This window comes from Chiloscyllium plagiosum, unplaced genomic scaffold (assembly GCF_037043375.1).
Source record: "Chiloscyllium plagiosum isolate Xiang-an unplaced genomic scaffold, Cpla_swu_hap1 HiC_scaffold_25, whole genome shotgun sequence".
Classification (NCBI taxonomy): Eukaryota; Metazoa; Chordata; class Chondrichthyes; order Orectolobiformes; family Hemiscylliidae; genus Chiloscyllium; species Chiloscyllium plagiosum.
This window is the reverse complement of record NW_028270163.1, coordinates 63242380-63254472: the sequence shown is the minus strand read 5'-3', so window position 1 is coordinate 63254472 and position 12093 is coordinate 63242380. Positions and strand designations below refer to the sequence as shown.

Here is a 12093-nt window from a genome sequence, read left to right as displayed (position 1 = left end):
CAGGAGCACTCGTCTCTTTTAATACTTTAGCAGGAAATACAGAAGCTGAGCTGAACTCCGTGGAAGTAATGCATTCCAGATCTTTCTAATCAACTGGTTCAGAGATTTTATAACATGTTCTTTGATCAAAGTGGGACTTGAGCCCAGTGCTTGTGGTCCAGAGATAGGAATGTACTATGTATTCTGTTCTTGAAGGAGAGCTGCGATGAGGGGTGGGGTATGTTAGAGGGATGGGTGGATAATGACAATGTTTCTAACCTAGTTATGAGAAACAGTCAGACATGGTCTGGGAACAGTGTGGGAGTTGCTATTAGGTTCACATGTCTCAGAACATCTTACAATTCTTCACCAGTGTTGGCAAAATGGTATCACCAGGAGTTTATTCAATGACATTCAAGTTTGTGTGCAAGATATACAGGAGGAGACTTAACAATAAACCAAGAAAGTTCCATAGTGACAACCATTGCTGGGACTGAGTGCTGCAGCCAGCTGACACTCATCAAACTCCACTTAATGATGAATTCAGAACAGTCATACCAGATTTGAATCATTAACTCTGTTTCTCTCTCAAGATGCTGCCAAACTGCTGACTTTCTCCAATGCTCTCTGTTTTCATTTCATTCATTGAGGGAGTGGCTGTGATTTGAAATATTTGGTTTCATGCAGATACAGAGTGCACTGGAAACTAAAAGATGGAAGCAGCTTGGAGCAAGAGCAGGATGAGAAACAGGGAGATGAACATTGAGGAATGGATTCTAGCAGCCGCTGTTCCGTTGCATCAGTACATGGTCCCGGACCGCGTATTCCATCTTGATAAAACAGTGAGATCCATGGGGCCCAGCTCCTTAAAGTCGCACCTGCTGTAAGTTAAAAAATCACACAACACCAGGTTATAGTGCAACAGGTTTAATTGGAAACACAGTAGCTTTCGGAGCGCACCTGCTGTAGAAAGGGATCAGCACTTCATCACCCATGAGTATGGTACGGTGAACATAGGGCAGGGAGTGGAGGAACTGGAGGTAGCACCACAGGAGAATGGTCCCTTTCCACTGCTAGTGGAAAGTGCGGTGCACGGCTAACCTATGGATATGCCCTGAGGAGCCAGGAGGAACATGCAACACCAGCGCCTTCTACAGAACAAACAGGTTAATGGGTTACATGTAGCTGCCTGAGCAGCAATGGGATTCACTACAGACTGGTCAGACAACCTACTGAATAGGGAGAGTCAACCAAGCAGCTGGAAATATTCAAGGAAGACATGATTAACCAGTTACCAAGGACTCAGGAGTGGAAAAATAATGAATAACACTAACTGGGGTAGACAAAGTGTGGAAGGCTTAAAGGGGGCAGAAATAAGTACAGGAGGGAGCTTATTAAGCAACATGTAGGAAGTCGTATGAGAGAGGAGACAAGTGGTGGACCTCATTTTAGAGAATGAAGTCAGGCAAGTGGGAGATGAGGCAGTGCAGGAATATTTTGGAGATAGTGACCATAATTCATGTATTTTGTTCACTTGAGAATATAACTTTTAAAAAGAAGTTCTGGGATTTACATATGAAAGAACTGAAACCAACATGGTCATTCTAAAAGATGAGAGACTTGACAAACAATCCAGGTCTTTTTCAATATATCATTTTAGTTGTATCACACTGTAAACCTTTTCTATAAATTCTGCGTCTTACGATCTTATTCTCCACAACCATCTGATGAAGAAGCAGCGCTCCGAAAGCTAATGCTTCCAAATAAACCTATTGGACTATAACCTGGCGTTGTGTGATTTTTAACATAATTCATGTAAGATTCAAGGGAATTATGGACAAGGACAAAGCTGGACCAGAAATAAGGGTTCTGACAATGAGGGAAAGTTGGTTTTAAATAAGATAAGACAGGGTCTGATCAAAATAAACTGGGAGCAGACAAATCCACATCAGAAAGTGGGAGGCATTGAAAAGGAGAACAGGGAAAGTGTAGGGCCAACATGTCCCTGTAAGGGTGAAGGATGGGACCTACAAATCCAGAGAATCCTGGATATCGAGGGACACAGAGAATCAGATAAGGAAAATAAAGGAAGCATACGTCAGACACCAAAGGCCGAGAGCAGCAGATATCCGAGTGGAGCATAAAAAGTGTGGGGATTGTTTAAAAACACATGAGGAGAGCAAAGAGGCAACATGAAAAACCACTGCGGGTAACATTAAAGAAAATCCAAATTTTATAAGTACATTAGCAGCAAGAGAATAACCAGGGAAAGGGTAGGGTCCATTAGAGACCAAAGGGATAAACTCTGGGTGGAGCCAGAAGTCATCGGTGAACCTTTAAATGAGTACTTTGTTTCAGTGTTCTCTGTAGAGAAGAGTGAGGTAGGTATAGATATCAGGGAGGGGGACTGTGATACACTTGACTGAATTAGCATTGAGAGAGAGGAGATAAATCCCCAAGCCCAGATAAGACGTATCTCTGGGTGCAGTGGGAAGCAAAGGAGGAGAGTGTAGGGGCTCTGACATTATTTTTCAAATCCCCCTTGGACATGGGAGAGGTGGCAGAGGATTGCAGGATTGTAATTCCATTATTCAAGAGGATGGTAAGGACACACCAGGAATACTAGAGGCCAGTGAATCTGACATCTGTGGTAGAGAAATTCTGAGAGACAGAACTAATCTCCAATTGAAGAGGCATAGATTTGAATGAAAAAAATGCTTCCACAGCTCAGTCCTCAATGGTCTAGCCCATATCCTGAGACTGTGTCCCCGGTTTGGGACTCCTTAACTAAGGAAAGCATTCTTCCTGAATCTTGTCTGTCCAGCCCTTTTATAATTTTATACATTTCAATCAGATCCCCTCTGACTCTTCTAAAATCTAGTAAATACAGGCCCAGTCAAACTAATCTCTAAACACTGAACAGTCCTATCATCTCTAGTAGGTTCTTAACAAAAGCATCCTGAAGATCTAAACACATCATATCCACCAGTTCTCCCTTATCTATTACACTTATCACACCTAAAGACTGCAGTAGATATATTAAACATGATTTATTTCTCATAAACCCATGCTGGCTTTGTCCAATCCTATCAGTACTTTCCAAGAGTCTTCATGTTTTTTTTACAATAGACACCAGCATTTCTGCAACTGCTGATAAATTATGGAAGATGATCACTAATGCATCAATATCTCCAGCACAACTTCCTTTGGTGGTCTTGGATGTAGATTCTCAGGTCCTGGGAATTTGTCATTCTTTAACCCCATTCATTTCATAAAGTCATAGAGTCATAGAGCAGGGAAAGAGACCCTCATTCCAACCAGTCCATGCTGCCATAATCCCAAACTGAACTAGTCCCACCTGCCAGCACCTTGGTCCATATCCCTGAAAACAGTGCTCCTTATTCTTGTACTCATCTGAAAGTCTTTTAAACATTGTAACTGTACACACGTACATCACTTTCTTCGGAAGTTCATTCTACACACAAACCACGGTGCAAAAAAAATTGTCCCTCATGTCTGTTTTTAAATCTTTCTCCTCTCATCTTAAAAACATGTCTCCAGTCCTGAAATCCCCCACTCTAGGGCAAATACACCTGCCATTCACCATATCTATACCCCTCATGAAATCTATAAGTCTTTAACCTTTAGAAAGTCACTCCTCAACCTCCTATGCTTCAGTGCAAAACATCCCAGCCTATCCAGCCTCTCTCTAAAATTCAAACACTCCATTCCCACAAACATCCTGGTAAACCTCTTCTGAATCATCTCCAGCTTAATCATATCTTCCCTATAACAGGGCGACAAGAACTGGACACCTTACTCCAGGAGATGCCTCCTCAACATCCCAAACATAATGTCCCAAATCCTACGCTCAAAGCAATGAAGGCAAGTGTGCTAAAGACCTTCTTAACCACTTTATTTATATGTGCTGTAAACTTAAAAGAACCCCAAGGTTTCTGTTCTGCAACATTACAGAAGGCTCTGTTTATTGTTGTTTCTGTTCTACCCTTGTTTGTTTTAGAAAACTGCAATCCCTTGTATTTATTCAAATTAAACTCCATTTGCCCCTCTTCAGCCCATTTACTCAGTTCATGAAGATTTCTTTGTAATCTTAGATAACTTTCTTCACTGTCCACTATATCACCAATTCTGATGTCATCTACAATCTTACGAACCATACTTTCTACCCTCTCATCTAAATTACCTATATTTCTCCAGCACCATATTATTATTAACACTGACTCCCTTGGATTCCTCCCTCTCACTGGACCCTTCATTCCTTGACATTTCTGGGAGATTATTTGTGCCCTGTTTTATGAAAACAGAACCAAGGAATGGGTGCAATTTTTCTGCCGTTTCTTTCTTCTCCATTATAATTTCCCTAGCTTCTGACATTTCTTTACTTTTCTGTTAACATTTATAGAAGCTTTTATAGTCAGTTTTTATGTTTCCTGCAAATTTACTCTGAGACTTTATTTTCGCAATCTTGACCAATCATTGTGTGTGTTTTGTTGAATTCTAAAATTGGCCAAGTCCTCAAGATTGCTGCTTTTACTGGTGATTTATATGTCTCCTCTTTGGAACTAAGACCATCCCTAGTTTCTTTTATAAGCCATGGCTGAACTACCTTTCATGTTTTATGCTTGCACAAGACACAAACGAATAATTGCTACACATTATTTAAATATTAAGCAATTGCCTCTCCACCATTACTCCTTTTAGTAAGATTTCCCCAGTGCATCCTTGCTAATTTGTGCCTTTATTTAGATTCAGGATTCTAGTTTCAGATTTGACAATTTCACCCTCCATTTCCTCTTCCCTGAGGGACCCTACACAGCAAGATTGTTAATTAATTATTTCTCATTGCATGGCACCCAGCCTGAATATGCTGGTCTCTGGTTGCTTCCTCATGTCTTGGTCAAAAAAAACACAATACACACTCCAGGAACTTCTCCTCCACAACACCATTGCTAGTTTGGTTTGTACCATATATATAAATTAAAGTCATCCAATGATTATAGAGTCATAGAGATGTATAGCATGGAAACAGACCCTTTGGTCCAACCCGTCCATGCCGACCAGATATCCCAACCCAATCTAGTCCCACCTGCCAGCACCCGGCCCATATCTCTCCAAATGCGTCCTATTCATATACCCACCCAAATGCCTCTTAAATGTTGCAATTGAACCAGCCTCCACTACTTCTTCTGGCAGCTCATTCCATACATGCACCACCCTCTGCGTGAAAACGTTGCCCCTTAGGTCTCTTTTATATCTTTCCCCTCTCAACCTAAACCTATGCCCTCTAGTTCTGGACTCCCCGACCTCAGGGAAAATACTTTGTCTATTTACCCTATCCATGCCCCTCATAATTTTGTAAACCTCTATAAGGTCACCCCTCAACCTCTGACACTCCAGGGAAAACAGCCCCAGCCTGTTCAACCTCTCCCTGTAGCTCAGATCCTCCAACCCTGGCAACATCCTTGTAAATCTTTTCAAGTTTCACAACATCTTTCCAATAGGAAGGAGACCAGAATTACACGCTATATTCCAACAGTGGCCTAACCAATGTCCTGTACAGCTGCAACATGACCTCCCAACTCCTGTACTCAATACTCTGACCAATAAAGGAAAGCATACCAAACGCCTTCTTCACTATCCTATCTACCTGCAACTCCACTTTCAAGGAGCTATGAACCTATGATAGTTGTAGACTTATTGCATGCATCTGATTTCTTGTCTAATGCCTTCCCTTACACCTCCAATATGTTTGGGGTCCTACAGACCATCCCTGACAATGATTTCAGCTACTTGCTGTTTCTTATCTCCACCTATATAGATTCCACATCAGGATTTGCTGACCCAGTATCCTTCCTCACTATGGCATTGACTTCTATCCTTTAATAACAATACTACCCACCCTCCTTTTCCTTTTGCCTGTCCTTCCTAAATAATGAATACCCCTGGTCATCCTTGATCACCCTGCTGCCATTTTTCTGATAATTGCAAATATATTGTTACATTTATATCTGTTTACACTGCTAATTCATCTACGTTATTGTGAATGCTCTATGCATTAATACACAATGTAATCACTCTCCAGAGGAGATTGGCCTCAAACCTGTCCTGACACAATCCATCCTGCTTTCTTCTGGTCCCACCTTCCCCAGAACTAGTTGCTATGTTCCAGGAATCTGAATCCCTTCCCATTCATTAGGTACATCTGTTACATTCACCAGCATGTGGCACTGATAGTAACTCTGAGATTACTCCTTTTGATGCCCTTTTTAAAATTTATGATCAAACTCCCTATACTCAACTTGTAGGGCCTCATTAGATTAGATTTTACATTAGATTACATTACAGTGTGGAAACAGGCCCTTCGGCCCAACAAGTCCACACCGACCCGCCGAAGCGCAACTCACCCATACCCCTACATTTACCCCTTACCTAACACTACGGGCAATTTAGCATGGCCAATTCACCTGACCTGCACATCTTTGGACCGTGGGAGGAAACCGGAGCACCCGGAGGAAACCCACGCAGACACAGGTAGAATGTGCAAACTCCACACAGTCAGTTGCCTGAGGCGGGAATTGAATCCGGGTCTCAGGCGCTGTGAGGCAGCAGTGCTAACCACTGTGCCACCGTGCCGCCCTCATCTTGCTTTTAAATCTATGTCTTCAGTACTGACATGTATCACGAGCACTGACTGTTTACTCTTCGCTTCAGAATGCCCTACTCTGGCACAGGAAGGCAACATACCATGCTGGAATATCTTTTGCAGCTGCAGAAATTCTTCCTCCCTCTCCTCTTGTACAGCACAATTACCCATGGTGCCATGCTCCAGGCCCCCACTGCTATACCCTGAGGAGGCATCTACCCCAACAGTATCCAAAACAGTATACTTGTCAGAGAGATGGATGGCCACAGGCCATCCGGTACTACCTGCCTTCCTCTCCTCTGCCTGGTGGCCACCCACACTCTTTCTGCCTATTCAGTCTCAATATGTACTGTCACCATCTGATGGAACTTGTGAGTCCAGCTCAGAAATATGGTTAGCCAGTAGCTACAACTGGTTAACCTCCTGCACACATGGATGACAGGGGCACTAGAAGTAATAATGACTTCCACATAATGCAGGAGGACAATATCACAGGTGCAAGATCTGCTACCATGACATCCCTTTTGATTAAGTTTAATAGTTACTCCCTTTAAACAATACTTTCTATGCTAGGGGAGAGTGAGGACTGCAGATGCTGGAGATCAGAGCTGAAAAATGTGTTGCTGGAAAAGCGCAGCAGGTCAGGCAGCATCCAAGGAGCAGGAGAATCGACGTTTCGGGCATAAGTCCTTCTTCAGGAATGAGGAAGGTGTACCAAGCAGGCTAAGATAAAAGGTAGGGAGGAGGGACTTGGGGGAGGGGCGTTGGGAATGCGATAGGTGGAAGGAGGTTGAGGTGAGGGTGATAGGCTGGAGTGGGGGTGGGGGGCAGAGAGGTCAGGAAGAAGATTGAAGGTCAAGAAGGCGGTGCTGAGTCCGAGGGTTGGGACTGAGATAAGGTGGGGGAAGGGGAAATGAGGAAGCTGGAGATCTGCATTCATCCCTTGTGGTTGAAGGGTTCCTAGGCGGAAGATAACAATAGACACTAGACAATAGGTCCTGGAGTAGGCCATTCAGCCATTCGAGCCTGCACCGCCATTCAATATAATAATGGCTGATCATTCCTAATCAGTATCCTGTTCCTGCCTTATCTCCATAACCCTTGATTCCACTATCTTTGAGAGCTCTACCCAACTCTTTCTTAAATGAATCCAGAGAGTGGGCCTCCACTGCACTCTGGGGCAGAGCATTCCACACAGCCACCACTCTCTGGGTGAAGAAGTTTCTCCTGAGCTCTGTCCTAAATGAGGCGCTCTTCCTCCAACCGTCGTGTTGCCATGGTCTGGCGATGGAGGAGGCCAAGGACCTGCATGTCCTTGGCGGAGTGGGAGGGGGAGTTAAAGTGTTCAGCCATGCTAGGGGTCTTATTTCACTCTAAATACTCCCATTGCAATGTAAAGTCCTTGCCTTAAGTCTCTGGAGGCCTTATTTTAATTCTTAACTTTATTTGCCTTAAGTTTCTTTTATTGCCTTCCTCCAAGTACAGCTACTTGTTTAAAAATACAATTTTGTTTTTATAAGAAATTTGTGGATATTCCCTAACAGCAGTTTTGTGCCAATCAGTAAACTTAGACTTTTCCTGCGATTTTTCTGAATTGGTATTTGCTTAATAGGAAGCTCATGGCAATCTGTTGTCTTCCCACTCCCTCCCTGGCTCCAAAACCCTGATGTAGGCCTCAAGCCTCAGCCTCACTTTATATCCTTCCACTCTGAGCTACTGTCTACCAGGTCCCGCTGTCTCCCTGATTCCTATAGTAAGTAATGCAGGCCTCGAGCCTGATCCCACTCTGAGTTGCTCTCTGCCAGGCCCACAGGTGCGGCTGTCTCTCTGAACCCCAAGCAAAGGATTCGTATCACTCAGCTGCTTTCTCTGCGCTCATGACATCATGCTGCTGTTACTGTTGCTATTGGTGAAGGGAGGCCTCTCATGATTATTTCCTCTCTCGCTCACCTCTCACTCTGGAGACTTTGCTTCTTGCAATAAATTTTAATTAAAGCACCTCTTTCATCCTCTGCTCTGAATTCCTGCTTTAACCCAAATTTCCAGTTACTTACAAAAACAGAATTTACTGGAATCTGGTGACCATTCCTCACTAGACTCAAAACATTAACTTTGTTTTTGTATTCAAAGACACTGCCAGACCTGCTGAAATTCTCCAGCACTTCCTCTCTGTGAGAAACAAAGCTCACTCACTTCAATAATTGCAGTCCGAGACAAAAATCTGAATCAGTAGTGTCCTTTATTTGTACACTTGCAAGTGGGTGCAATGTCTAATGCCAGACTAGGCAGAGGACAAATACACACAAAATTCAACAAACTCTCGAAATTTATACAATTTGAGTTCCTACATATTTTTTTCTTATTTAATTGTTTGTTTCCCCCCCCCCCCCCCCCGCTTACCTCACTCATTTCCCTAAGACTGATCCCACAGCTTCTGTTTATCCGGCCTTGTCCGTGACAAATGCCTATCTCTGGCCCCATAAGGTCGCTTGATGTCATCCCACTGCAGGTCATTGTTAGGCAAATTCTTTCTTTATCAGTACCTATTCCTATTCCTTCCATCTGGGCCTCTCCGGAGGCCACTCTGACCTTTATGACCTCTTTAATTAGGGTTTGTTCCTGTGTCTCCATACAAGTGGGAAACCTACTGTTTATACAGGCCTCTCTTCACAGCATTTTATCTAGTGCCTGTATTTCTACCATTGTTTTGCAATCACGTCTCATGCTGACATACCATTTTTAGCTGAGACGAAAACAATTATGTATTTCCTCCACATAGTCCCCATTCTTGTTGACTCAGCTCTTGGCTGAAACAATTACACACTGATGTGAGTTCATTTACTCTGTATCAAAACTTATAATTGCAGAAATAACATTAATTTACCTATATCCCACATCTTTTTGTCTGTTTTAGATCTCCAGCATATGCAAATTTTTATTGTATTTCTAGTTACTCACTGTGTCCCACTCTGGCGAAACCTCCCTCACTCACCATGTGGCTTACTCTGATATTGCAGGGATTGTTAGATGCAACCTCATCTTTATAAACCCTTCATACTCCCGACACATAACTGTCCCTCAGCGACAAGCTGCCCTTTAATGATCACTCCATTTCATGGCCTTCTCCACCCATGTCACTATGGTGAAGAAAGCAATTGCATCTGCAATCTGTTGACACTTCCTGGCATTCTCTTCCAACAGACACTTACCAATAAAAAAAAGCTAGTACTGTCATCTGGTACCTGTCTGTCATTCACGAGGAGGTGCTGTAGGCATGCAAGATAGCACCAATGGAATGGAATGTGAGGTGGTTAGTCAGCCACTGACAAATCAGCACTTATCTAATTGTATTTATGAAAGACATTGAGTGCCAGATAAATGAAGACTGAACTCCTCAGTGTTCACATTAGCCCTGACACTACCAAAAGCTTAGGCCTACCATCTGGCTTCAGATTTCATCACACCTTTCACTAAATATTGGATATCCAGTTGCCAACTGTTAATGCCACTCACCTCTCAAGTCCACAATAAACCATTAAATCTCTTCCCACATTGGGATCCAGATTCTGGCAACAACTCACAATGTCAGCAACACCCTCTCTGTGACTCTTCTCATGGCCACTCTCAGAAAACCTTCCTTTTCTGGACAACTCACAAAAGTACCTGACGGAAGGTTTAGCTGAAGTGTAGACTGACCCTTTCTTTTTCTGCCACCATCTTTATCCACTCCATCTTCTTGCTGATGTGGTTCTCACAGATTGATTGTCACAGAGGTAGAATGAAGAATAATAGTATCTGTGAGCTATGAGCATGAGGATCCATCCACTGCCATTGTGGTCAGTCAGTCATCAGGAGTCTATAGGAGAATATAGGAGGATGTCCTATCACCTAACCATGTCTGTCAGCTCCATGCATTTCCATTCATGGCAACGACCTCTACCCCAAACGCAGTATCCTGCTCACTGAAATTTTAATTAGCCTCTCAGCATTTGCACCTCCTTTTGCTTTAAGAACATTCTTAAAACCAATCTCTTTGACTTTGCTTTGGTCATCTTTCCCAGTTGCTTCCAAAATAACTCCACAGAGGTTGGTATTCCATCACCAAGTCACTCTTTATTTACAATGAGCCGTCCATGACTATAGTACTGCCTCATTCAGGGTCAGGTATCAGAGTACCACTTTCTCTGACATTCAATCATTTTTATGTCAGCCAGGGCTCCCTGATTGGACCAGATTAACAGCTCCTATCAGGGAACTTATATTCTATGAGCTCCTTGTTACAATCACTACAGTTTCTTTGTGTCAGTGCCTGTTATGCCCCGGGAGCACCTTGAATCAAAGGGATACACATACTTGTTTTGGTTAGGGTTGTAGTTGACTGGAGTTTAGGATTAAGTATCAGGGTTCTTAACAGAAGCAGTAATGCAGACTTGAACAAACAGCTCTGCCAACCATCCAACCCAAACTTTGGGTCCGCTACATGGATGACACCTTCGTCATCACCAAACGAAACAATTAGAGGAAACCTTCAAGACCATCAATAATACCCTTACTGGCATGACATTTACTAAAGAGGAGGAAATCAACAACAAACTGCCATTCCGAGATATTGCAGAAGAGCAAACAGCCAATGGGGAACCTCAAACCAGCGTCTACAGGAAAACAACACATACGGACCAAATACTGAACTACAGAAGCAATCATCTCAACATCTACAAACGAAGCTGCATCAGAACATTATTTCAACAAGACAACACACAGAGGGACCACGCAGAGCAGAGGAAAATCACCTATACAATGTATTCAAAAAGAACGAGTACCCAGTGAACACAGTCCGCCGATTTCTCAGCAACAAACCCCAACAAGCAGACAAAACACGTCCAGAAACCCTAGCCACTCTCCCCTACATCAAAGACATCTCAGAAATGATTGCCAGACTACTCAGACCCCTTGGCATCATGGTAGCCCACAAACCCACCAACACACTAAAACAGCAGCTAATGAACTTGAAAGACCCCATACAGACAACAAGCAAAACTAATGTCATTTACAAAATACCATGCAAGGACTGTGACAAACACTACATTGGACAAACAGGCAGAAAACTAGCCACCAGGATACATGAACATCAACTAACCACAAAAAAACATGACCCACTCTCACTAGTACCCTCACATATGGATGAGGAAGGACACCACTTTGACTGGGACAACACATCCATCCTAGGACAAGCCAAACAGAGACACACACAAGAATTCCTAGAAGCATGGCATTCCAACCGGAACTCTATCAACAAACACATTGACTTGGATCCCATTTACCACCCTCTGAGAAAAAGAATGGGAAATGACATCAACACAGGAAATTACATCACCAACCCAAGGAAACCTAAACACATAAATAGAAAGTGGGTCACTAACACCAGTGCTTCATCTGGAGACTCACTGATG

The 12093-nt window shown here is 43.1% G+C and overlaps 1 long non-coding RNA gene across 1 annotated transcript in view; it reads right to left on the bottom strand.

Moving 5' to 3' along the window:
• Positions 1-12093, bottom strand: part of LOC122562368 (uncharacterized) — a 54272-nt gene continuing 42179 nt past the window's right edge. The window contains exon 3 of the long non-coding RNA XR_015761446.1: positions 1-860. This is a non-coding gene — a long non-coding RNA (uncharacterized LOC122562368). The remainder of the gene's footprint in view (positions 861-12093) is intronic.